This window comes from Microtus ochrogaster, chromosome 4, assembly GCF_000317375.1.
Source record: "Microtus ochrogaster isolate Prairie Vole_2 chromosome 4, MicOch1.0, whole genome shotgun sequence".
Classification (NCBI taxonomy): Eukaryota; Metazoa; Chordata; class Mammalia; order Rodentia; family Cricetidae; genus Microtus; species Microtus ochrogaster.
This window is the reverse complement of record NC_022011.1, coordinates 68,249,739-68,277,002: the sequence shown is the minus strand read 5'-3', so window position 1 is coordinate 68,277,002 and position 27,264 is coordinate 68,249,739.

Genomic DNA, 27,264 nt, shown 5'->3' with positions numbered 1-27,264 from the left:
TGTATTTCATGTGAGAAAGGAACAGCCACCAAGCTAATTCTGGGGTAAGGCTGGATTTGAATTTTATCAGAACTGTAACTACTGCTCTAGGAAGAGGGGGAAGCATAGTATCCAATAACCTGAGTGGACAAACAGTCTGTGTTTTGAAAGTATACTGTATTAGAAGTCTCAGTACCTACAAAGGAAAAGCAACCACAGTGGGTCAGCTAGCAGAAGTCTGCCAAAATCTCCCGCTGCTATAGAGTACCCCAGTGTATTCACATAATCCGTACAGTCTGCATCAAATATATATACAAGAAAATAGGAAAAAGAAAAAGTAGCATTGGTATAAAAGGATGACATGATATAAGACATGAATGGAATACAGATAATGATCTAAAAAAGTCTTCCTAAACAAAATAAAATAATCTAAAGTTATGTAAATTATCAGTGTAGATGTGTAGAATAGATTGTTAGTTCCCAGTAAACATACATGAATAGGTCAAAAATAAGAAAAGTGAACAGATAAAAGAAAGAAAAATAAAATTTTTTCTGAGACTTTCTCCAAAATTGTTGCTTTGAATATTTAATTTTAAGAAACAGCTAATTCATTCTTTCTGCTCCCATTGTTTTCTTCATACCAAACAAAATGGGGGAAAAAAGGAAAAAAAAATAAAGGAAAATTCATTTAAAGTCACAGTGTTTTATAAGCTTTGCTCAAATGTAAGAACTAGACTTTTTTTTTTTTACTCCAATGACTCAGAAAATTAACCTTTATATACATTAGTGGAGAATGTACTTTTCTACATAAACAAAAATAAACCCTGGCCTTGTACTGCAGTCTGTTGTCTCAGCTATGATAAGGCTGAGTCGGAAAGATTTCAAGTTGAAAGTGCAAAATTAATTCAAGATCAACTTGGACAATTTAATGAGATAATTTCTCTAATATTTATATACATATTTATTTAGTGTGCTAATTTATAGGGTTGGTGCCACAGTGAATGTGTGAAGATCAGAGGAAGCTAGTATGTATCAGCTCTCTTCTCTTGTGTGGCTTCTGAAGATTGAGCAAAAGTCCTTGGGTTTGGTGGCTAACATTATCACCCACTGGGCCTTCTTCCTATCCTCAAATTAAAAAGTAAAGTGTGAAAAGCATGTACCTCAGTAATATAATAATTGTGGCCTAAGTTTCCATTCCAACATGAAAATTTGTGTGCATCTCATTAAGCACGAATGAGCATACTTAGGAGGAAATGTAATATCAGAACTGAATGTGTACAGTAATAGTAAGTAATTAACCTTATTAATGATTTGCAATAATAGTCCACATGAAAACAACATAGGTTTGTTGAAAGGGCATTTGGGGACAAAAGGAAGCAAAATAATTGCTCAAAGAACTTCAACTTTAATACAGTGTATGCAGAAGTCAAGAATATTTTCACAAGCAAATAAAATATGATAAATTAATTTTATCAAAATTAATAGCAGCATTTTTGGAATCAAGGAAGAGAAAAAATATAAAACTTTTAGCATAAAAAATTGAATAGAAAAATTTAAAACAAGAATTTTAAATTCCAAGTAGGTTAATTTCACTGTGAAATTGCTGCAACCATTTCAAGTGCTTTTATTTACTTATTTTTCTTTCTTGACATCTGATGAACATTGTCCACAAGTACAGTAAACTTTGCTATATAGGGTTCTCACCCCAAATTTTGTACAGAACACACATCAATACTATATCACTGTTAATTTCTGGTTGAAATATATTGTACTATACAAGTTTTAACCTCAGTACTATTTGAAGTACAAGCCTGTTTTTTGAGTATTGAACCTTAGTAACAGACCAAGTAGAAAAGACTAAACTCTGTACAACCTATTAGATCCCAAAACAAATATTTTTATTGCACATCCTTTTATGCGGGCAATAGGCTTTTGAAGTTTATGGGTTTTTGGAATAGTCTGAGAAATATCTGAGTGTATGTTCAATATTCATAGTCCCCAATGCTATTTCTAAAACGGAGAGAGCACTGTGCCTTATTAACCCAATGTGTTCTTGCTCATAAAATTTTAAAATCAGATTAAAATTAGCATTTCATTAATTTGTCTTAATTTTTCATATCTGTATTCAAAATATTAGCTAGAGCTAGGTTTTTTACTGTTATCTAATTTGAAATATTCCTAAAACATGACATTTTTTCTAGGAACACTTATGTATTAAATTGACTTAAAGATCTTTCTTGCTTATATCTTATTTTTTCCATAATTCCTAATTTTTAACTAGCATCTTCATATAAAAGATAGGTCTCTTATTTTCCACCAGCCAATTCATAAACTGTACTATCCTATAAGTTTTGAAAATTAATATTTAATATGTAAATATTAAGAAAAATCACAATTAAAATCTGGAATATTATGCACCAAATTGAGTCATGCCATGTTCTCTGTCTTCAGTCCACCCATGAAATCTATTTTATTTTCCCTTCCCAGGGAGATCCATCATTCCCCTTAGTCTCTTACTCTATACATAACCTCTCTGGATCTACAGATTATAGGTTGATTGTCATTTACTTAATGACTAATGTACACATATAAGTGAATACATACCATATTTAATCTTTTTGGGACTGGGTTATCTCACTCAGAATGACGTTTTTTGTTAGTTCCATCCATTTTACGTCAAAATTTCATTCTCTCTCTCTCTCTCTCTCTCTCTCTCTCTCTCTCTCTCTCTCTCGTGGAGTCATACTGCATGTAAATGTACCTCATTTTCTTTGTCCATTCTTTAGTGGAGTAACATCTAGGTTGTTTCCAGTTTCTGGCTATTATGAATAATGCCACGATGAACTTAGAAAAATGTCCATGTAGACATAGAACATCCTTTGGGAATATACTCAAAAGTGTATGGCTGGATCTTGAAATAGATTAAATTTGAATTTTTTGAGGACTTTCATATTGGTTTCCAGAATGGCTATGCAAGTTTGCCTTATCATCAGTAATGGAGGAGTGCTCCCTTTGTTCCACACCCTCACGAGGTGCGTGATGAAATCACAACGTTGTTTTGATTTGCATTTCCTGATGGCTAAGGAGGTTAACATTTCTTTGAATGTTTCTCAGGCATTTGAGTTTCTTCTTTGTTTAGATTTGTACCTCATTCTTAAATTGGATTATTTGAAATATTGTTATTTGTTTCTTGTGGGTTTTTTTTACATCTAGTTGATTGGGTTCTTTATATATGTTTCATATTGGCCCTCTATCAGTTATGGAATTGATAAAATTCTTTGCCCACATTAGTAGGCTGCAAATTTTGGTTGACGGCAGGAATGTGGGGAAAGCCAGCTCAAATTGAGGGTCATTTGAGGGATGGTATAGAAACCGAATGCAGTAAAAACTTTCTAAAATACATGGTGATCTTATTGAAAACTCCAAATAATGGGAATATCAGAGTGCCAACTAGCCATCTCTTGTCACCAAATGAAGTTTCCAGTACATGGGCTGGGTTATGTCTAATTGAATTGTTCATCAAAGAGATCCCATGGAAATCCCCAAACAGTTTAAGCTGTTGCCAAGACAATAGGTTGCTCTCCACAAACTGGCAGAAAGGCTCTATTGCTGATGGCAACATACACATAACTAATTGAACGTAGAAAAATTGAGCTAATACCTTCAATGAACCTACACCCCTATATTCTAGTGTCTATAATACACTATAAAGAAGGAACTTGTCAAGACAGCAAAACAGAAACATAAATGCAATCCAACCAGAAAACCCTTGATCCACAATACAGTTCTGCCTGTAAAACATGCTAGGGTAATTGTGGGGCAACTTGTGGTAGTAACCAAGGAACAGCTGATGTGAATTGAGGCCCACATGGAACATATACCTCTAAATGGGATATTTCTATCTAACCCCTCCCCTCAGAGCTCAAGGAATGCCACAGAAGAGGAGGCATTAAGAGTGTAGGGTCAATAGAAGATGAAGGAAACCAGGAGAACAAAGCCCTCAAAACCTATATAAACTCCCAACAACTGAGGCTGCATGGGTTTGAATAGGTCCCCTGCATATGTATTGTAGCTTTCAGTTTAGAATTATTTATTGACTTTTATTGAGCTCTATATTTTTCTCTGCTCCCCTCTCTGCCTCTCCCTTCCCCTTCAACCTTCTCCCAAGTTCCCCATGCTCCCAATTTACTCATGAGATTTTGTCTTTTTATACTTCTCATGTAGATTAAATATATGTATGAATCTTTTAGAGTCCTCATTGTTGTCTATGTTCTCTAGGATTGTGATTCGTAGGCTGGTTGTCTTTGCTTTATGTGTAAAAACCACCATGATTTAGTCCATGTGATGATTGTCTTTCTGGGTTTGTGTTACTTCACTCAAAATGATGTTTTCTAGCTCCATCCATTTGCCTGCAAATTTCAAGATGTCGTTTTTTTTTCTGCTGTGTAGTACTCCATTGTGTAAATGTACTACATTTTATTTTATCCATTCTTCAATTGAGGGCATTTAGTTTTTTTCCAGGTTCTGGCTATGACAAACAATGCTGCTATGAACATAATTGAGGACATGTCTTTGTGGCACCATTGAGCGTCCTTTGGATATATACCCAAAAGTGGTATTACTGGGTCTTGAGGAAGGTTGCTTTCTAACATTTTGAGAAATTGCTACACTAATATCCAAAGAGGCTATACCAACTCGCACTCACACCGGCAATGTACAAATGTTCCCTTTACCCCCACAACCTCTCCAGCATAAGTTGTCATCAGTGGTTTTTTTTTTATCTTGGCCATTCTTACAGGTATAAGATGAAATCTCAGAGTTGTTTTGATTTGCATTTCTCTGATGGTAAAGCAACTTTGTTTTGCTAGATGCTCTAATAGTCACTAATTAAGGACTTGTCTTTATAAATTACATTTCTTTTATGTAATAAAAAGCAGCCCTTAAATTACATGAGTATTTTATATACAGAATTCTAGAATTGTTTTAAGAATGTAATTGGTGAATATTATGAAATTTAAAGCAAACATATAAGGTGTTCCAGAAAAAAAAAAAAGAAATTATCAAGTAGTTACATAGTCAAAGAACTTGTGTTTTTTCTAGTGGGTAAAAAGGCTTTTGGAGACTGTGTAACTCATTTTTTTTTCTTAGATTTATCCTCAGTTTTCTAATGCATTGACTTATTTGAACAATAAATTTTGTATCAACTATTAATTTCCTACTGGATTAATTTATTATATATATTCTAGAAATCAACTTTATCATTTCAGTACATTATTAACACTTTATACTTGTCTTTGAAGACACACATTTAACAAAATGACCTAAGCTAAAATATTTGACACTTCCATTAATTTTATAGTGTTTCTACTCTTATTTCTCCAAGAGGATTTATTGCTATTTGTAGAAATTAGTTGATAATACATAAACATACCGAGTTAGGTAGAAGCTCATCATCAATATCTGCAATCCCATAAGATTGAGAAAGCTAGGGGAACCATATCATGATAGGATACAGCACAGTACCTAGCAACTCTTTGGTCAAGTAGCTAAATAATTGTAATTCCTCTTCAAACACCACCCTCATTTTTACTGGTGTTTCAGGTTTCAAACTAAAGCAACCTAAGGTACTATTACTCTCGAATTTGAGTATTGCAGCATACCAAATGATTGGAAGACTGAAATGACCCTACAACAAGATGGAATGAGTAGGTGGATTCTAAACACAGTAGAAAACTATCATCTTCTCTTAGCCACAAGAGGATCCCCAGGATGACTTTTCTCAAGAATCTGGCCCGGAGGAAACATATTTGATGTTGAAACAAGGTCTCTTTGCTAGTTATTTTGTTGCATGTCCATCTGCTTTGCTGAGACTATGCCAGCTCACAAACTGGTCTGCTATTTTCAGGAAGGCATGTGCCAATGTAGCACATGGTTTAGACTGGCAGATTACATAAGGCTGTGAGTATCCACCATAATAAAAGCTTAGTCTTTTGCCCAGTGCTGTTTGATCCACAAACTTCTCACTGTGTGTTCATTAGCTCACAAAATTCCCCTGGAATAGGTGGCATATCATTAATTGATTTTATCATTAGGAAATCTTGACAGGAGGTAAAGGAGCTTCATCAGATCTGAAAGTGAGACCTCGCCGGGATGTCTAGCTTTGTTTACTCAGAGCTACAGCATCTCCTCTGAGATTTAGTATCTATCAGAGAACAGGGAATGATATCATTCAAAATGGTATGGACAGGGCTCAGCCTACTAATAATGTAGACATTTTATAAGAGAATAGTTAGTCCTGAAAATGGTACACTTGTGAAAAACACAAATTGCTGCTGCAAATCCTAATGTATAATGTGTCTAAAGATCCTTTCCTTCAGATCAGCAATTAGACTAATATATTTTTCTTCCACAAGGCTATGTAAGTGATTTCTTCATCCTCATAAGATGGAACTTGTAAAAACAATGACTATTTGAACAAGCTTTAGGAACACTGTATATTTCTAAGTATTTTTAAAAAAAGTTTAGAACATAATTTATTTGTCAAGAAAAATTAGTTATTGTTTAAATGTTCACCCTTTACAATCATTTTGAAAGAATAGTGCTATATAAAAATAAAATAAAGAGAAGTATTCATAACTATACTATTACAAAAGACCATAAAAGCACAGAACAATTTTTGGCTACAATTATAATTAAAAATAAGATTTTGATCTTTCCTGCATTTTAAAATGAATAGTATCTCACCTCTGGCTTAAGTTATAAGGTTTATAAAATAGCCATGTTTTAATTTGTGTTGATTTTTGATTAGAATTTTGATGAGGCCTTGAATTGGATGATAGTTCAATTTGTAATTGGCATGTGCTTGAGGCATTAGAGAATACATTCACTTATTTTCAGTATCTGAGAAAAGATGGCAGGCAAAGGAAAAGTAGATAAATCTAAATATTAAAATATATTAATAGCTCACAAAAATAATGTCTTGCTCTTATCTGAAAAACTCAAGATTACAGGGCTAGAATGGCATTAAGTTATTTTTTTTATCAACTATTAACTTCCTCCTGGATAAATTTATTATATTTGTTGCTTAACAAATGTCTGAGACAAACCATCTTGTAAAGAAAAAAAGCTTATTAGTTCAAAGTTCAGGAAGTTTTAGTCTACTGCTGGCATTGTATTGAGCTCTTGGCACTATATCATCTCAAGAACTCTGGTAAAGAAATTCATTCACATCACATCATTCATAGCCAAGTGTGGGCACAGAGAAACACAGAGATGTAGCTAAAGATGAAGGAGAGAGAGAAGAAAGACAAAGAAAGAGAGTAGGAGAGACAGAGAGACAGAGACTCCAGTTTCCCATATCATCGCCCTTCAAGAACACACTCCAATGTCCTAATGCCTCTCATTAGGTTTACCTCTTAAAGGTTCTTTTATTTCCCAAAAGCACTAGGAACTGAAGGCTCAACCTTTGGTGAACTAGCCTTTGGGAGGCATAATCTGAAGTCATTGTAAAAGGCACATCCAGGAATACAAATGTCATTTCAGTCTGTGAGTAGTGATGCATAAATCATAATGGAGCTCAAATTTAGCATCATAATAAATATGACAGGCCAGAGTATCAAATTTGGTTTGTTGACACCAAAAACAGAATTGGATAACACAGAGCAACACCATGAGATGTTTTGAAGGTATCATGTTTTATAGTCTAAATAATCCCAAATAATAAGACTAAATGATAGTCTTATTAACCCAAATAGCTCAGGCGAAATGCAATATATTTTAAGAGAAGAATCACATGTGAACATTTATTCAGTCATAGTTTGTATAATTCAAGAGGCAGCAAGGTGTTCCAACACTTGAACATTACTGATGAGATCTCAGTTTAAGTTAAGGAAGAGTGTATTAACTAGAGCTACCTAAAAATTGAATGGAATTTCTCAGAAAATTTTGTTTGAATAGCTTTATGGTTAATGCAGAAAATAGAAGGCACTTTGAAGGTAGAGTATAAAAGGAAACGGAATCATCTCTTAGGGAATGAGAAAAATGTAAAACAGAGGGAACATACCACCTCAGTACATCCTCAGAATTCACACATAATTTTGAACAGGAACTTGTCTAGAATTTAAGGCCATGTGCTTGCTGTTACATACTGCACTTCACTAACATTTAGATTCCAGAAGTCTGGTCAGGTGCAAATTTTTGACATCGTAAAAGTAAAAAAGTAAATAACTTTAAAAAATATATACTATTTTTTTATAAAAGATAATTTTAGACTCTCTTCTTTGGAATACTAATTTGATATCAGAACTTCCCTCTTTTATGCTCTTATGGCTTCTATCCGTTTGTATGCTAAAGCTGATCATGGAGTCTAGTGACTGTCTGGGCAGTGGGAACAATGACAGAAACGGGAGTGAGAGGTGGGTTCCTTGAAGACGGCAAGGGGAAGCCTGGATTTGCTCCAGTAGGTGAGAGGCCACTAGTAAACAGATTCAGGACGGAATGGTTTGGTCTGAACAAGAAACAGAGAAATGTTAAGCTTTCAAAAGCTTTCCAAAATAAAAGGGACGTGGAGAATGCAAGATTTCTTATGTCCTAACCCCGATATCTAACTGAGACGCACACAAAAGAAAGGCACCAGATAACACTGGCATTTATCAGGAATGGAGCCGATACACCCTTAACCTGCCGCCTTCGTGGGCAGACTACAAGGAAAAGAGCTTCCTTGTTCGGGGAGGCGAGTTCAACAGGGACGCTAAAGGATAAGACCTGAACAAAGAAAGGCAGAGGTAAGTCTAAGGACATGAGGTGGAAGCCTAATGGGGTTGGGCAGCAATTCCTGGTCCCAAGGGCGAAGATGGCTTTTATACTAACCGCCAGGTAGTAACATGCTCTCCGCGACTGGTGTTGCCTGGAGTTGCTTCATTGAGAATATAGAGAACAGAGAATCCTTCTGCTCACGAGCAGATAATTACTTTGAAACTTTTTTTTTAAAATGATCTTGCTTTATAGACTTTGGGCACATCAAATAAGCAAACAGTTTTGAAAACCATTAATTCTTTTGTTGCTGTGATCATCCTACAAGGACTCACTTGAGCGAGTTCTACATTCTAAATCTTAGCATGAAGTTGTGCTTCTTAAAAATCTCACTGGTTTCCACTTTCTGTTCAGAGAACAGGTCTATTCGACAGGTTTTTATTCAGAGAATGAAATGCTATGTTAACTTTTGTTGTTACTAATTTTATTATTTAAGCCACTGTTGTTTTTCGTACTTTATTGTGTTACAGTAATGTTCGATTCTAAGCAGTAGGTTTTGACCGTGTGTTGCTGAGACTGAAGAGTGCCCACAGAAGTCATGTGAAAAGGAATTCTTTGAACCCACCCAGTATTCATCGACTCTGGGTAGACAGACCGCTGTGCACCATATGCTTCTCTGAGGAACAGAAAGAGTGGAAACAAGGGTGGAGTTTATTAACCTGCAAGACAAGAAAAGCAGCCGAAGATCAACTGGGGTTACGGAAAGAGGATGGTCTGTCGAGAAAGCCGCCATGATGCAGTGCACAGAAACTGTTCATGTCTGAAAGTTTTACCTTTTGGGAGAGAATAGCATCCTCTGGTTGGAGAAGAACTTTTTAGAACTTGCAGAACGTGATAGAGAAAATCAGAAATGCTTGATTAGGGGAAATAGTGATTAAACTTTAATAAAATGTGCAAGTCAATGTCAGCATTCTACGTATTTCTCCAATTTCTCCTTGATTTTGCTTACAACATGACTATATAATACATTACAGCAAATGTATGAAGGAGAAATATATAAATATCTACCTGTAGAATAATAAGATGTAAGTTTTTAATATTTTATGTGACAATTTGGAAGAAATATTTTAACTTTTCTTCAACTCTAGCCTCCATAGCTCCATTTTAAAATTTAAGTTATTAGATTTTCATATGTAAATAGTATGCAAAATAAAATAGTGGCTGATAGGATATCCGCATAGGTAGAAGAAATAAGTTAATTTGAACTTCTTCTTTGTGATCATTTTCTTTATTTAATCAAAATATGTGTACAATTGTAGGATATACTTAGTTTTTTTACTTCAAAAAAGTCTTTATATTCTAATGTCCAGTCACTGAAGATTACCAGATTATTTTTTAAAAATACAACTATGTGTTTGAATTCAAGCCTGGAATAGGGTTTTGAATGTGTACACGATAAACAGATTCAAATACAGGATCATTTATAATGGACCGTCTGAAGCATTCTTTGACACTAATTTCTATTCATCTTGACAGCACAAAGGTTTCAAACATGGAAATGGACAGAAAAGTACAATCAGCGAGTCTTACTTTAGTCACTGGTTAAACTTAAGTCGTGTACAGAACAGTTATTTTTGTGAATGGGCTAGGAATCACACGGGGGAAAGAAGTGGCAGATTATGATTCAAGGATCTGTAAAGTTTTCTGAAACAAAGATGCCTTAAAAATGTTAAAAAATAAGGAAACTACATGGCACTCAGCTCAGCTGAGGATCAGTTCATAGATTCTGAGTTATTATCTACCTTATATATTTTGGAGATGCCTTCAATTATATCCACATGTCTGTAAATCAGTTCATTAGTAGTTAACAGAATAAAAAGATAAAATGTCAAATAAATGTACCAAGAAAAATAATTACAAGCTTGGCATGTTTATAGTTCAGTTGTATATCAAGTTCAGCAAAGGCAAAAATAAAGGACCTTTCAAATATTTAAAAACACCAGTTTCTTTTTATATGATCAGGCTATTGATCTTATTAATGACATTTTTGAGGTGGGCACTATTTTTCTACAGAAAGCCTTGGTGGTTTTCTATGTTTCAGATAAAGGAGCTTTCTTTCTAAAATCAGAACAGTTTGCAGTTTGTCTCTGGATCGGGCATAATATGGTTCAGTCTGTTTGGCTGCAGGAAATAAGGCAAGGCCACTTTTCTAGAATATGCTATTTATCTCGTGTGTGGGGGGGGGACACACACCAAAGTTTGACTGACACTAATTTCCTGAACAAGATACCCTAGAAACTCCAGTTTATCTCATAAAATCATAACAGACAGGGTTTGTGATGTCCCCTCTGCAAGATTCTTTATTCTGTCAGTTTATAGCATTTGAAATGACGGAAAGAGATGCGTTCCTTTCATATGCCATCCAGGAGAACAGAACCTGTCACCAACAGTGTAATGTGCTGTGTATTATCACTGTGAGTGATCCGGAGGCCCAGAGACTGTCATCTTTTTAGACTGTACAAGTCAACACAAATAAAACTGAGGAGGTAAATGATAATGCCTGAGATAGAGCCGGGCTCATTCTGGCCATTACTTTTTATTCAAACCTTACAGATGACATGATGTGAAAAATGAGCCTGTGTCTAGTTCAGTGCCCATTAGTGTGTGAGTACATTATCTTCCACTTTTCACATTGAGCCTTCCTGTGCTCACTCTGCCAGTTACAGCTCGGCAGCCTGCCAGCTTTTTTTTTTTTGGGGGGGGGGTTCACTCCTCCTTAAATATTTCTCTATAATGGTAAATAAGTAGAAAAATATTTTCTCTGGGTTAATAAATTGAAGACACTTTGAGATACTCATTAAAAAATTAGATACAATCTTTCCTAAAAAGCTGGCTCATCTGCAGGTAACCTGCCTGTAGCCTGTTATTATGAATAACATACGTATCGAGAACCATTTTAAAAGAACTAGATAGAAATTTTTGTTTAAATAAATAAACTGAGAACTTTCATCTCTGCTGAATGAATATTTTAAGTCAGATGGCACTGCCCTATCATTTCCTATTCATGAAAAATTTAATAGTTTCCTAGATCGACATAACTTAGACAATTCCTGATAAAAAAAATTAAGGTAAACAATATAAATCTAAGATGTGTAAAAACAATTCAGGAATGTTTATTTTTTCTTTTGTAAAAAATTACTGCTAAAGAAAAATCAGATAAATACTTTTAGAATCCTCCCAGTTGCCAGCGGCTTTAAGTGACTTACATGGACTTAAAAAAATCATCTTTGTGCTTGGTCATGTGGAGAGGTCAATTAATTTATCACATCACTCTTTAAGTGCCACATTATTTTGGCCAGAAGTAGCAAACTGAACTATGGAAATGTGCTTTTCAACAACTCTATTGGCTAAAACATCTGACAGCTCTCCAAGTGCAGATATGTCATGAAAAAACGCAAAATACATATGCACAGACACACACGTATACTTTGAATATAAATCCAATTGTTGAAATAGTTTTAAGAATGCTTATTTGAATGATCAGTTATCATTAATGACTAGAAATTCTATCTTTCTTTTAATAGCCTATAATTATTTTCAGTACCCTCAAAATATTTCTCAGTACCTATTAGGGAGTATTAGATATACTTTTAAAGTTTTCCTCAGAGTATAAATGCAAAATAAAAAATTGCTATTGTTTCTGTATTAGTTTTATGCTCTGTTTTGTTAAAACAGAATTTAAAATTGTTAGGATAGTCATATGACGCTGATACTTAACCATTTACCTTTTGAAAGCAATTATAGCATAGTTAATTTTATTTCTATCCTTGCCTGGCTCGAGCTTTCATTCCTGATTCAATGCATCCTTCGGTCCCAGAATAGCCAAAACAAATCAGCCTTTCAAAGGAAGCTTAACTTTCTCTTAGCAAATTCCTGAATGTGTCCTGTGACAGGACAGTGGCCCACTTTATAGTGAGCTTTATTTTAAATTGAAGACACCAGCCTTTCTCTGCAGGATTGAAGCCTTGTGTTCAGGCCATCACTTTGTATATTACTAAATGATTTACAATGTTTCAATTCCCCGCCTGAAATGTCAATGAGAGGCATTACTCTCTATGCAGACATAAATAGTACCACACTAGAAGAACAGAAGCTGAGTAGAATTTAGTTTCACTTTGTCTGTTTTCATCTGCATCGACTCATCCAGTGTTACTCATGTGAAGAGCATGCTCTCACTATGATTTTGTGCATTGCCTGAGAAAGATTTTGGAGCTACCACATGATTAATATTTTGTTCACACATCATAAGAACAATACTGAGATTAACTGAGGCCTATCTAAAAATTCCATCTTGAATACTAAATAGCTTTATAATTAGTATAAATTGTATCCCCATCAATGACTATTTTAAGGGGAAACCAAAAGACTAGACACAATGAAATAGTGTGAGATACTAATACAGTAAGTAACATAAGACACAAAACTTTTATATTTCTGTATATTTGTTATTTCTAGTTGTTTAATCTTTATCAAATAACCACGTTATTTTCTTCTGTTGAGAAAACCCAAAATTGAAATATTTTCATTGGGTATTGAATTGGCCTTAAGGATCATCATTTGCTTTTACTTTCTTCTTCATGTCAAAAATGACAAAGATAGAAGGAGCAGACATCTCTTCAACTGCTAAAATTATAGTTGTATTTAATTTTAATGTTACTCAAATAATAATTGTTTGGACTTAAAGTGCATAGGCTGATCTTAAACCCACAACCATTCATAAAGATCTTTGCCTGCCTCTCAAGAGAAGGCACTTGTCCAAGCATTGCAGTGCTTAAAAATAAATATTCTCCTAAACTTCAAAGCCATCCATATATAAACTAAAAAGGTGAATAATTTTTTTCCTTTAGGTGTTTACTTTCTCACTATAAGCTGTCTTGACACACATACTACTTGAAACTTCAGAATATATTGGTTGCAAATGAAAGGATGTCATGGCACCTTGCTCAATACATTGAAAAGAAAAAAAATAGTTTTAAAGACATATAATGAACAAATGAACTCTCATAATTTGGATTTTACTTTAGATATCTTTATTCACAATATGTTTATTATGTGTTCATTACTTTTATAATAAGCACTTCGGTGTATTTTATTTTGATTAAAACTATCAGAATTAAGAATAAATTGTTTTTTGTTCTGTTTTGTTTTTCGAGACAGTGGTCCACTGTGTAGCTTTAAAACTTGTCTTGAAACTTGCTCTGTAGACCAGGCTGGCCTCAAACTCACAGAGATATAACTGCCTCTGCCTCCCAGGTGCTCAATTAAAGATATGCACCACCATCGCCCAACTCAAGAATATAATATTATCCTATCAGCTAATGTATAACGTGGTGTATTGGTTTCGAAAGTATTGTAAATTTACTTCTGTTAAATATCTTCCTTAACCAAGTTATACTTGTATTTTCCAAGAAAATATGTGACTGACGATCTTTCTAGACTTGAATGACACAGTTTTCTAGACTTGACATCATTCCAAACACTTTTGGTTGGAAAAAAAAAAAAAACTTTTTTTTTAGAAAAAGAGAAGGACCAGTGTTTCTCTAGGATTTTACATCCTCTTTGGTTTTTACATAACTAACATTTTGTAGACTTATTGCTACTAAAGAAAGCCTATTTAAATTTTTAGAGTAATTTCATTTAATGTGTGCATGAATGTTTTGCCTGCATATATTTTTTTTCACTACAAATATGCACCGAGAAGTCACAAGGTATCTAATCCACAGTACTATAGTGATTGATGGTTGTGAGCCACTATGTGGGTGCCTGAAAATGAAACCAGGCCTGTGCATAAGTAACAAGTAGTCTTAACTGCTGTTTCATATCTATTTCTTTAAGACAACCTTTTTAAAATATTAACCCTTAGCCTCTGAGTACTGGCAATTGATACTGCTGGGAGGAGGAGAGTCAGCTTTCTCTAAGAGTAGTCTTGATGTGCTTAAAAAGACAAAACACAAACATGTATATCTAGGGGAGGGGTTGAGGAGCTCAAAAAGGTTGAAAGGGAAAATATGATCAAAATACGTTGTACATATTTCTCAAAGACCTAATAAAACATACTTTAATGTATTGAATATTATTTTATAAAAGTGAATCTGTTGAAATAGAGTTTATTTAAAGGATACATATCCTTTAACAACATCAGTTTTGTTCCACTTTCAGAGATGAGGAAAATCACACTATAGTTTTGTCTTTTATTTGCTTTATTTAATGTATACCGACAATGAGTTTACTTTTAAAATGATTTATAATCAATTTTTTATGGGAGCATCTTTTTTAAATTATTTATTATTTTTATTTAATGTGCATTGGAGCTTTGCTTATAGGAGAGTTATGAATCCTCTGGATTTTGAGTTATAGACAGCTGTTAGCCACCATGCGGGTTTTGTGAATTGAAATTGCGTTCTCTAGAAAAGCAGTCAGTATATTCCTAAAAACTGAACCATCTCTCCAGGCTCAGTTGGCCTCCTTATACATAGCTTATACTTGATTTTAAGATCAAATTTGAATGAATTTCCTTTAATAGATGACCTAAACTCATTTCTATTTAATACTGTGATAAATAAGCTTCTTTTCAGTTCATACATGTGTCACGTATTGCATACACACACACACACACACAAATTTAAGATTTATTTTTCACTATTTTTTCTTCTCAGTAATTATATTTACTTAAATGCTTTCACACTTACATATTAGAAAATATATTGTTGGACTTTTAAATTTACCAATATTAACTAGTTATCTAATAAGAATCACAGTAATAATTGTTTGGAGCATATTTCCCTAAATTATCAATTGTTTAAGTGTCATTATATTATCTCCCTTTATGTTACTTATATATTTATTGGCATGCTTTTATTATGGTAATACTTTTCCCTTTGTATGTTTTTATAAGTCTGATGTTTATTTTATGTTCTAACTGCTTGTATCCCCAGTCAATACAGAAACTATAAAGAGTTAATCTTCTGTCGGTAAAGCCCAAATTGTGTTTCCTGGTGGTTCCAGGAGTGAGTCCAGAACCCATGGGACAAGGTTACACCTCCAGTTTCTTGTCCAGGGAGCACTCAGTTTCTGTCTCCACCCACCTAACTTTATTCCAGTTTTGCACACAGCAGTGGCATCTGGTCACAAGAAGAATTGCTTCCCTAAGGTAGCTTCGACCCCAGAGAATTAATCAGCATCAATCATTGGTGTAAATAAATTTTGTACAGGAGCATCCCTGAGAATCTCATTTTGTACTATTGAAATAACCAAAGGAACAACAAATACAAGCAGAATTAATCTGCAGTCCATTATTTTCTATTTTATTTATATTTTTGGACATGCTTTTCTACTCTTTGTTGTTTTTAGTTTGTGTGTTAGTTGGTTGGTTACATAATTGGCTTTAATGTGTCGCTGCTTATTTATTTGCTTCTTTTGATTTATGATGTATATTTTTATTTTGTGTACTATTTTAGTTTATAATTAGTTGTTTTTCTGAATTTACTTACAATCATCCCCTTAGTTAACTTATTGTACTTTAACCTCAATCTCACCAATCTAAACCTTCATGACCGTTCCTTTCTTTTCTACAATAATCTACTCTTTCATACTTTTTTCTACATTACTACCACCCAGAGTTCTAATCCATATGCTTTCTATATTATGGTATAGCTTATTTTTTTTATTTTCCTCTTTGTGGTGATTTGAATAGGAATAGTCCTCATAGCCTCATGTATTTGAATGCTTAGTCACTGGTGTGTGGTGTTACTTGACAGGGATTCGGAGATGTGGCCTTCTTGGAGGAAGTGTGTCACTTGGGAGTTGGGCTTTGTTGTTTCAAATGCTCAAGCTATGTTTAGTATTTTTCTCTTCCTGCAGCCTGCCAATCAGGATGCAAAACACTCAGCTACCTATCCAACACCATGTCTGCCTGTGCCACCATGCTCTCTCCTGTGATGACAATGAAATAAACCTCTAAATTATAAGCACCACATTAAATGTTTTTCTTTATAAGGGTTGCCATGGTCATGGTGCCTCTGCACAGCAACACAACACTAAATAAAACATTAATACTCATATGAAAATTCACACTCTCTAATCAGTATCCCATACCAGTACCCTACACTCTTTTCAGGACAAACGTGTAGTGCACAAAATTTTCTTACAGCTATTGAAATCAGAACTGCTAATAAACTAATATTAAGCTCCATTCACTTATCTAAAAGCACCTTCAGAAGACATGCGTGCTAGTCGGGATATTTCCTTAAGAAGGACTCACAGAAAGCAAAACAACCAAATACAGTTTAAAAAGAGAATAGTTAAAACTGAAGACTCATCTGTCCCCACAAATAAGCAAAACACAACAAATAAACAAAAAGAATACAAGGAGAAAAAAAACCACACTTTTGTCAACTTCCAAATTCTTGAATAATAAAAGATAAATACCCTGAGATAGCTGAAGTGTTTGAAAAAAATTAGAATTGTACATTAAAAATGATTCATCAAAATATTGATTTTTTAAATAAGCAGTTGAATGAATTAAGGAACTCTAGACACAACTCCAGGAAGGCATGAACTAGAGTAAGAAAATCAGTATGTAGTTGGAGCAGAAAGTCATAAATACAGAAGAAAATTTTGGTAAAAGTTATAAATACTGCAAAGCACAATTATGCATATGGAAAAATCTATGAATCTTATGAAAACCTTGTCAGAAAACACCACTAATAGACAAGTTTATGCTGAAAAACAAATGCCATTTGCATATTGCTAAGCTGAGTCAAAAATACCTCATATCCTTTCTCTCTTCTCCTCTCTCTCTCTCTCTCTCTCTCTCTCTCTCTCTCTTTCTCTCTCTGTAGAGATAAGGTAAAGAACTTTTGCAACATTTTTAAGAATTCTGGGATACACTGAAAAGACAAAACCTCAGAGTCCATAGAATGAAAGTAGTTGAGTAAAAGTAATAAAAAAATATATTTAATGAAATTTATAAAGCCTAAAAAATAAAATTGAAATTCAAACATAGGAGGCATTTAGAACCCCAATAGTCATGGCTGGAGAAGAACAACAAACCATTGTTAAATTGTCAAGAATAAGAAAAGAAATAATATTTTAAGTTATAAAGGAAAATTATAACTCATATACAAAGGCAGGAATATCAGAATAACTTCAGACTGTTCATTGGCAACCCTAAAAGTCAGAAAATCATGGAATGTTCTACATTCCATTCTCTCAATATAACCAATTTCCAATCAAAAATGCTGTACCCAGCAAAGATATTTTTTAAAATTATTGGTGAAATAAGAAAATTTAGAGATAAACAAAAGTTTAAGCAAATCATGACAACCAAGTTAGTACACAAACAAAAACAACCTGAATCAAAAATAGTCAAAGAGAAAGAAGAAAGACATCTTCATCCATATGTCTACATGGGATATGACCCTTCACTGCAGTGAACACAGATGACTAGGAAAGAGACAATAGCCTCTAACCCATTAATCACCAACTCCCAAATATAAAAAGAAAGAAGAAAAGACAAGAAATAAACAAACTCAACAGAACACAGTCTGGGAAAATCATGGCAAATAGAAAGCCCACCAAAAGAAAGACAAGCAAATGAATGACCACAAGACTGGTTGGATTCATAAGCAAGAAGAAACTTTTTTTTTCCTGTAAGAAACACATTTGACTAACAGGGACAACATAAACTGATGTAAGAAAGAACTTCAAACTATAAAGCAAACTGGAGCGGTAAACTAGCAGTATACCTCTTTTAAACAAAGTGGAAAAGAATAAAATTGCAAGTTAATTAAAATAACAATTCATCAAGAAGATATTACAACTCTAAACCATTATGTATCTAAGATGGAAACTCGCAATTTCTTAGAGAAAACATTTAAATGTATAAAAGGTCACATACCTCATGACAAAATAATAGTGGAAGATTTCAATGCTTTATTCTCTTCTTTAATAGAACTTCTAAACAGAAAAAAAATCAATCATAGATCAACTGAAGTTAGCATGCAAATGTAAAGTATCCCTCACCCAAAATATTATTCTAGCTATTTATTTATTTATTTATCTAAAATTTGATTATGTCATAGGCTTGGAAACAAAACATAAAATCAAAAATGAGCTAATTCTCAGTAGTTTTCCAAACAACAGTGGAATAGAGTATAAATCAATAGTTAGATACCCTACAGAGTAAACAAAAATTTTGAAAGACTAGATGGCTCATATTTGAATGATTGTTGCATCATTGAAGAGATCAGAGAAGAAATTTTATTTTTTTTGTAAATAATGAAAATAAAACTGCAACCTACCACTACCAACATCTCAGGGACATAGTTAAGACAATCTTGAAAGGTAAAGTTATCACTGTAAATGTATAATATTATTTTAAGGTGTATTACATTTGTTTATGTTCTGGAATATTTGTTTAATGATGTAAAGATGTGTTGTTTTTGTTTGCTGTTTTTGTTTACTTCTATGAAGCTATGATTCTTTGACTGTCTAAAACACCTGATGATCTAATAAAAAGCTGAACAGTCAATAGTGATGCAAGATAAAGAATAGGTAGGGCTGGCAGGCAGAGGGTATAATTAGAAGGAGAAACAAGGGGGAGGAGCAATGAAGGAGTAAGAGAAAAAGGAGAGGAGGAAATAAGGGGCCAGTCCCCCAGGCCCCTAGCCACCCAGCCACCCAGCCAGCCAGCCAGCCATAGAGTAAAAAGGAAAGTAAGTAACACAGATGGAGTAAGTAGGAAAGTAAGTTATATAGAAGTAAGAAAAGGAAAAGTTCCAGGGGCAATAGACAGACAGACTAATTTAAGTTAAGAAAAGCTGTCTAAAACTAAGCCAAGCTAAGGTCATGCATTTATAAATAATAATTATGCCTCACTGTGTGATTTATTTGGGAGCTGGGTGGCAGGGCCACAAAAGAGCAAAGAGCCAAAGAGTTAAAGACAAACCAACAACAACATTGTGGCTGCCAATCTGGGGCCATACTTCTACGTAGGGGCTGAGAAAACTGAAATAAAGATAAAAGAAAAAAAGAGGATTTGGGTTGTTTAAGAGATTTTGCCTGCTTGTGAACCCTGGAGCAACCAGTACATTAATTAGGAACAAAAATGACATAATAGTGCCTGCCACAGTGCAGGCATTGACATTTGAGAGCTCTAGGAAGATTGAATGCAGTTCTTGGTCAGGAACTTCTGACTGGGCTGCAAGCTTTAAGCTTGGCTTTCAGGACACCACCTGAGAGTGGGCAGAGCCAGCCTATAGAGCAGTGCAGAGGGCCCAGGTGTAGCATAACAGTCTAAAGTTTGCTTGCGTGGTCAAAAAAGGCTAGAGATACACAGTAAAAGAGGTCCAGATGGATAAATCTTTAAACAGGTTCCAGTGCATTATAAATATAATACAAATGTATTTTATAATATAAAATATAAATAAACAATTTTACAATGTGCATAGGTTTGGGAAAGTAAATGGGTATAGGCAGTTATAAAAAGAGAAAAAATAGTTTTTAAAAATAAAGTCTTAAGTAGACTGTAAAAGTAATATAAAAGAAAAAGCCACATAAAGGTGGAAATACAGAGGGAGTCTTAATCCTATATGCTATTGTGTTGGTTTTAAATATTTTGAGTGCTGATAAGCAAGCAACAGAGGCTAAGAACATGGAATTGTAAAAGGGACTGATGAGATAAACCAGCCTAGATACTTTAAAAATGCTTTAACTTTTAGAAGTCAGAAAATGTATATGTCAAATGGAAATCAAAAACACTTTGGAGAAAAGGTTTTGCTTTTTTTATCCACAGGAAACAAATGCTTTGTTGATCATCACTGGTTGTTATGAATCTGGATTGATCAAGGGAGACCTCCTAAATATTAACAAGTGAAATCTATCAACAAATGTTACCACTGGTATTCGCAGGACTTGGCCATTATCTCAAATTTTCTCAGGGACCCTTAAAGACACTTCACCCATAGAGAGCAGAGAACATTCTAGAGAACATGACGTCCACATCCCCAAAAGTTTGAATGTTGGACACTTTTGGTTATTTGCTGAATTATAGACGTTTGCAATAATTTAGAGAAATATAGAAATAGAAGTGTGATAAATAAAGGGTAGATTATTGAATCTTCTTTAAACTAAAAGCTACTCAACTAAGATATTTTGTATTAACATGGACTTCTGTATATTGATACAATTTTAAGATCATTTTTGTTACAACATATTGTATATATTCTCTACTCTTATTTGAAGGACTTTTGTACATTTATACCATTTTAAGGTTATTTTTGCTACAAGACATTGTATTTATTTCTACTCTTGTTTAATATATTGTGACTATTCAGTTCATTTAAAAATGTATAGCAAAATTTAAAATTTTTAAAACTATTATTATAAACTAACTAGGATAATCAAGAAACATAGGTCAGAAATTAGTCTTTAAATACAGTCAAATTTGTAGATACGTTAGGCATGCTTTCTAGATCATACAGAGATATATTTTAGATAGACAAATGGTCTTCAAACACTTCAAAGACCTATAGAATATGGCATTTAAAATGTTTTGTTAACTTAGGGCATAACTGCTCCTGGCAACACTAATTTACTTTATAAAAAGATGATGGGCATTAAAGAAATTCCACAGGAATTTGCTGTTATTGTAGCAAGATTAGCCATTTGGGTAAGGCACCACCTGTAACTCCAGTTCCAGGGCATCTGATGCCTTCTTCTGGGATCTTATATGGTTCACATACAAACATACAGACACTGAAACATACACATAAAAAATTAATAAAACTTTAATTTAAGGTCGTAAATTAATTTCACAAAACATACCTGGACCTACAGTCCAGGGTATCACCACATTCAATAAATAGAGAAAAAGCGAAAACACTTCCTCTAAAATCTAGATCCAGACAAGAGTGGCCCAAACCCATAAGATAAGAGAAAGATATAAAAGGGATGAAAGTAAAAGGTAAGAAGTAAAATTATCCCTGTTCACAGACAGCCTGATTCCATGCTGAAGGAAGCTGACAGAAACCTCCTGACAGTGCAAACAGAATTTTAAAATTTTCGGTAAAATTGCCAGACACAAACCCCTTGTTCTCATGTATATCAATAGAAAACTTACAAAGAAAGCAATTAAGAACATCCCATTCACCATCGCTTCCTCCAGAAGGAATACTTAAGAATTAACATCATAAAGGATGGAGAAATCTGTAAAATAGGCAGAAAAAATTTCCCACAGTGAAAAGTACTAGTTGCTTCTCCCAGAGTAACCAGGTTCGAGTCCCAGCACCATGTGGTGGCTCACAACAGTCTGTCTACTCTAGCACAGGGGATCTGGTATCCTCTTCTGTCCCCATGGAGTACTGGACAAATGTGGTATACAGAAGCACATTCAGGGAAGCATTCAGACAAATGAAATAAAAATAATTTTTAAATACATTGTTAACTTCATTGCTAACTACACAAAACAAATAAATTAAAGGAGGTATAGATAACGGAAAGAACTTCCATACTCTTATATTGGCGGAGTTAAGATCATAAAATTACCCTACTACTAAAAGTAATATATATATATGCATATATATATTCAATGCAATTATTATAAAAAATCCAATAAAATTCTTCACAGAACTAGAGGGGAAATGCAAAAAAAAACATAGTATACGTGAATAGCTCAAATATGCAAAAATATTTGTAAAAATTTATAACATTCAAAAAAAGAAAGTATATATGCAATTTGAATTAGATTGTGTGAAGACAATATCAGAGTATATAACTTGTTTAACATTTAATTCTCTTCTGAGTGCTGCTTTTACATGTCTGTCCATGTTTCTTTGTCCTGTTATGCTTACTCTGATCTCACCCATTGAATCTGAGGTTATTTGATTAAAGATTCTCACAGTGGAATTTTGAACATTGCTATCATTTTATACCAAGATGTCTAGATTTTAAGTTTTACTATGTGGTTGAATTTTAGGTACAGTTTCCAAGGCGGTAATTTAAAAAACTGTATTCAATAAATTTCCTTATTTCATATTTGTAATATATAATTTTATAAATTAAGCATATTCTATAATTGGGATAGTTGAGTTTCATAGTACAGAGACAAAACTTCAACTTGACATCCTCCTTACTGTAGACATTTTCAAATAAAAGAAAAGTGGACTATATTACCTTGTACCAGGGGCTTTGGGGGTTTAGAAATATTTATCTTATTGTTTTCTACCCAGTATATATTTTTGCATTTTATAGCCGAAGAGACTATTTTTAACAGACTTAAAGAGGTAATTATATGAATATGGATATATATTTTAAATCTGGTTAAAAAATTAACAAAAATCATATTAAGAAGCAATTGTGCTAGTTTTAATATTATATTCAGAGATTGGAAAAGATTGTAGTTGAAAAATATTGCAATGATTGTGGGAAGTAAATTAATAGCTAATGCATCTGGACTTTCAAAGAGTTTTCTACTCAGTCATTGCTTTGTATTTCTTAAATTAACTGTGTGTTGGCTGTCATTTTGTTGGATGGTTAACCTTCAAGACATTCTTCCAAATTCAAACAACACTGCCATTAACAGAAGAATATTCCAACATCCTCCTTAATGTGGACATATTTTGTGAATCTGTTGTAGATATATAATATCCTAGTAAATACTTGAATAATACCAGAAGTTAATAAATTTAGATTCTTTGCCTTCATCCTTCTAACATAAATGTGGTATCTCTTTTCACTTGATTTTATAGAAGCAGATAAGGTACCTAGCAAAATACTTGCACATCTGCTAAAATGGAACTGGTCTGTGCTGTCCATCAGCAGCAGAGGATAAAGGCTCCCACTACAGGGTTTCCCTGTGTAGCCCTTACTTTCCTGGAACTACTCTGTAGGCCAGGCTAGCCTTGGATTCAAAGATAAGTCTGCCTCTGCCTCCTTAGTGCTGGGATTAAAGGCAAGAACTACAATTGCCTGGCCCCCCTCTCTCTTGATTTTATGTACATTTGGTTTGTGCTTGGTGGATGTCTCTGTGAGGGTGTCAGGTGCCCTGGAAGTATAACTATAGTATAGTTACAGACAATTATGAGTAATCATGTGGGTGCTGGGAATTGAACCCAGATCCTCTGGAAGAATAGTCAGTGCTCTTAAGTACTGGGTTATCTCTCCAGCTCCAATGTTTCATTTTTAATTAAAAAAAATAAAGATTTTTAATTCCTTTCCCAAATGACCCTTGAGAAGGCTACATGGAGCATATGACTACATTAGCCAATTGCAAAAGAATTATATTCCTAGAAGAAACATCTATTCTGAGTAAAGGCATGTAATGTAAAGCCTTAGGCAGGACTCCTTCTCAACCAGTAGTTGAACATGAGGAGTAATTTATCATTGGTGGACCTGTCCATCATTCAGGATCTTGAGTCAGGATACTTTTCTCCACAAGGAAGGAAAGGGGAGAAATATTACATTCATCAGTAGTGTAGCAATGTAGCATTTATGGAGCATAAACCGTATGTGTATAATTTTCTTATATAATACTTTGCTGTGTTGTTGCAATACCTTTCTAGATACATAAAATATAATAAAGAATTATTCCATGGGGATAATATACAGGTATCTGAAAATAGAACACATGTGCCCATATCAAATAAGTTTAAGTCTGTTTCCTAGAGATTTTGGATGTGAAAGACAATCATATCAAGTGATAGAAAACATAAAAATCTCAGAATGGACAATGAAAGAAGATATTATTCTTTTTGTTCTAAAAAGAAATACCAATTTCATATGTCAATACCCAATATTTTCCATTATTATTTTGTTAAAATAAAAACACCTGTAAATCTTTATCTGACAGAAAACCAGTAAGTAGTTAAAAGCTAAAATAATTGCATGCGTAATTTTGGTGTGTATTAAAAATAATTAAAAATTAAAGTGTGTGATGGAACTTTTTAAATAGAAATATCTAAGTAAATATTAAATTGAAAGTCCCATTTTTTCCCCTGAGATCTCTGAGCTTGGGGTGGAAGCTGTAGCCTTTTAGAATCATTAGGACTGAATATTCCACTTGTCCCATCATTTTGCCGTTGTAGGCATTTGTAGAAAACCTGGAGGACAGGGAATCTACTAATGCCATAAAGTCCTCTGAGGGAAAATAGGAGATAGGGTAGTGAACAAGACCACAGTGACTCAGAGATGTGGAAATAGGGGTCGCATTTGAGGGAGACATGTGAATAGCTTTAAAATAGTTTACTTTGCTTTGTTAAATTTTACTTATTTATTTATATGTGCACGGGAGTTTAAGTATGTAAATACCCGTCTGACACATTGGCTCATATAAGTGTAGATAATATCTTGCCAGATGATTCTATTCACACTATTTGTCTTTCAGGGATGGCGTTCACATTGTCCGACTTGGTGACAAGATTCATCTTGATGGCCGAAAGTTCATAGCTGTTTCAAATTTATTTTGTGTATTTTATTTCTTTATTGCTATCATTACTCATAATGGTCAGGGGTACTGTATAAGCATGGATATGACCAGTGTGCCATTAAAATATGACTTTTGAACACTGAAATTAAATTTCATAGACTTTTATTTCAGAAAAGTGGAAATATTTTTAAGCGCTCCCCCACCTTTTTTAATGTAAAAGAAAATCTTAGCTTCTAAACCACACAGAAATCAAGTTAAAGGCTAGAATTGTCTGATCAACCTCCATGTCCTAATATCTGAATTACACTTTCCAAGATTAGACGTGCACTTTATGGGGTGGAATGACATGGCATGAAGGGAAACCATCAAAGAACCAGCTGTCACATATGCTTCCTCTTGTTCTCTCTATATTTTACTTCTCTATGTTTTGTGATATAAATATGTGGTTAAAACATTAGCAGTCAATGAAAAAGTTTATAAAGTATATGATAATATATGTGTTAGCTGTTTGAGACCAAGGAAACAAACGGTAATAAATATTTTTGCCGCAAATAGCTAGCCATCGCTTCTACTAAAACTAGTGAAGGTTGAGAGCAACGACTTGTTAATTCAGCTTCACCTGCCAGGCTTATCTTGCCATTATCTGAATGTTGGCCATGCCCTGCATTACACATGCATACACTGAGCCATCATTTATAGGCACAAGGAGAGCGATCCTGAGAAGACGAGGCTTAGGGAGAAGGAAAGGCATATAACAAATACAAAAATTAAAACACTCAGGAATAAGGTAAATACAGAAAGTAAGAACTGGGAATGAGACAAATATTGGATTAAGACAAATAGTCCTTCACATTCCAGCGTCAATTCTGGCAGTGCTCAGGAAGATTGGACTGTGTTGACAGTTGAAGATGAGAGACTAAAGCGAAGGGAGGGAGAAATATTCTAGGCGTGAATCCTATGTGGCTGACGATTTTACACAGATTACTTAAATTATTAGACTCTAAATTTATGCACAGGGGGTTGGAAACTTGAAGGTAATAAAGACTAATGGATTAATGTAATTAACTTAATTTAATTAATTTAAATTGACAGCTGGTTGGTACATGTGAAAGTCAGTTGTGTTCCCAAGCAATTTTGTTGCTGAAAAATAAATTACCTTCAAACATCTCACCTCTTTGAAGAATGTTAATTATAAAGTAGAGATGTGAAACAAAAATATTTTTGCTCACAAAATAGCTCCACTGAACGTCCAAATTTGGTCGTAATTGATTTTATTTCATGTATATTTTTCTTCGCTTGTAATACCATGAATATGATATCCATTGGAGAAATTTTTCCATGTAAATTTGAGAGGAGACTTACATGGCACTCAAGTCTTGAGCTTGCTCGAAATCCAACCTTCTTTTATATGCAGACTACACTCATTTTCAGCGATAGTCCTTGATCAACATGCCGTGGTTGTCTTACTAGATTGCTCATTTTTAGGAAGGAAAAGAACGATGGGTCTTGCCAGTTCTCAAGAATTAAACATTAATACAGGAAAAAAGGATACTGTTATCCTGAGAGTCAACAAAGTTTGTTTGAAGGCTTCAAGCAGTTTCTGACAAATAGAAAATCTTAAAATGTCCTATAATGTCTCATCAGTGATGCTAATAGGAAATTTGCTAATATGTATATGTATGGGATAGCAAGGAAAGGAGGTAGAATTATGACCTCAAATTTGTTATGTGAGCTTCAAACATTAAAGTTCCAACTGAAAGGAATGAGACTCATTGGGTTTATATGTGGATAATTTCCCTTATATCATAGCACATCAGATATTGGTTACATAATATATAATTGCAGCCTAAGGAATGTCATCACAGTTCATTAGTTGTCCCTTAGATAAATTTTGTTCAAGTACAGAGTTATAGACAGAGTAACAATGGGACAGTTCTTAGTAGAGTAGTCAACAAGAAAAACATTTCAAATCAAAATCAAAAAGAGACTTTAATATGTCAAAGGAATTTTTATAAATTTGTATTCTCTGCCTTCCTATTGTCACATAGATA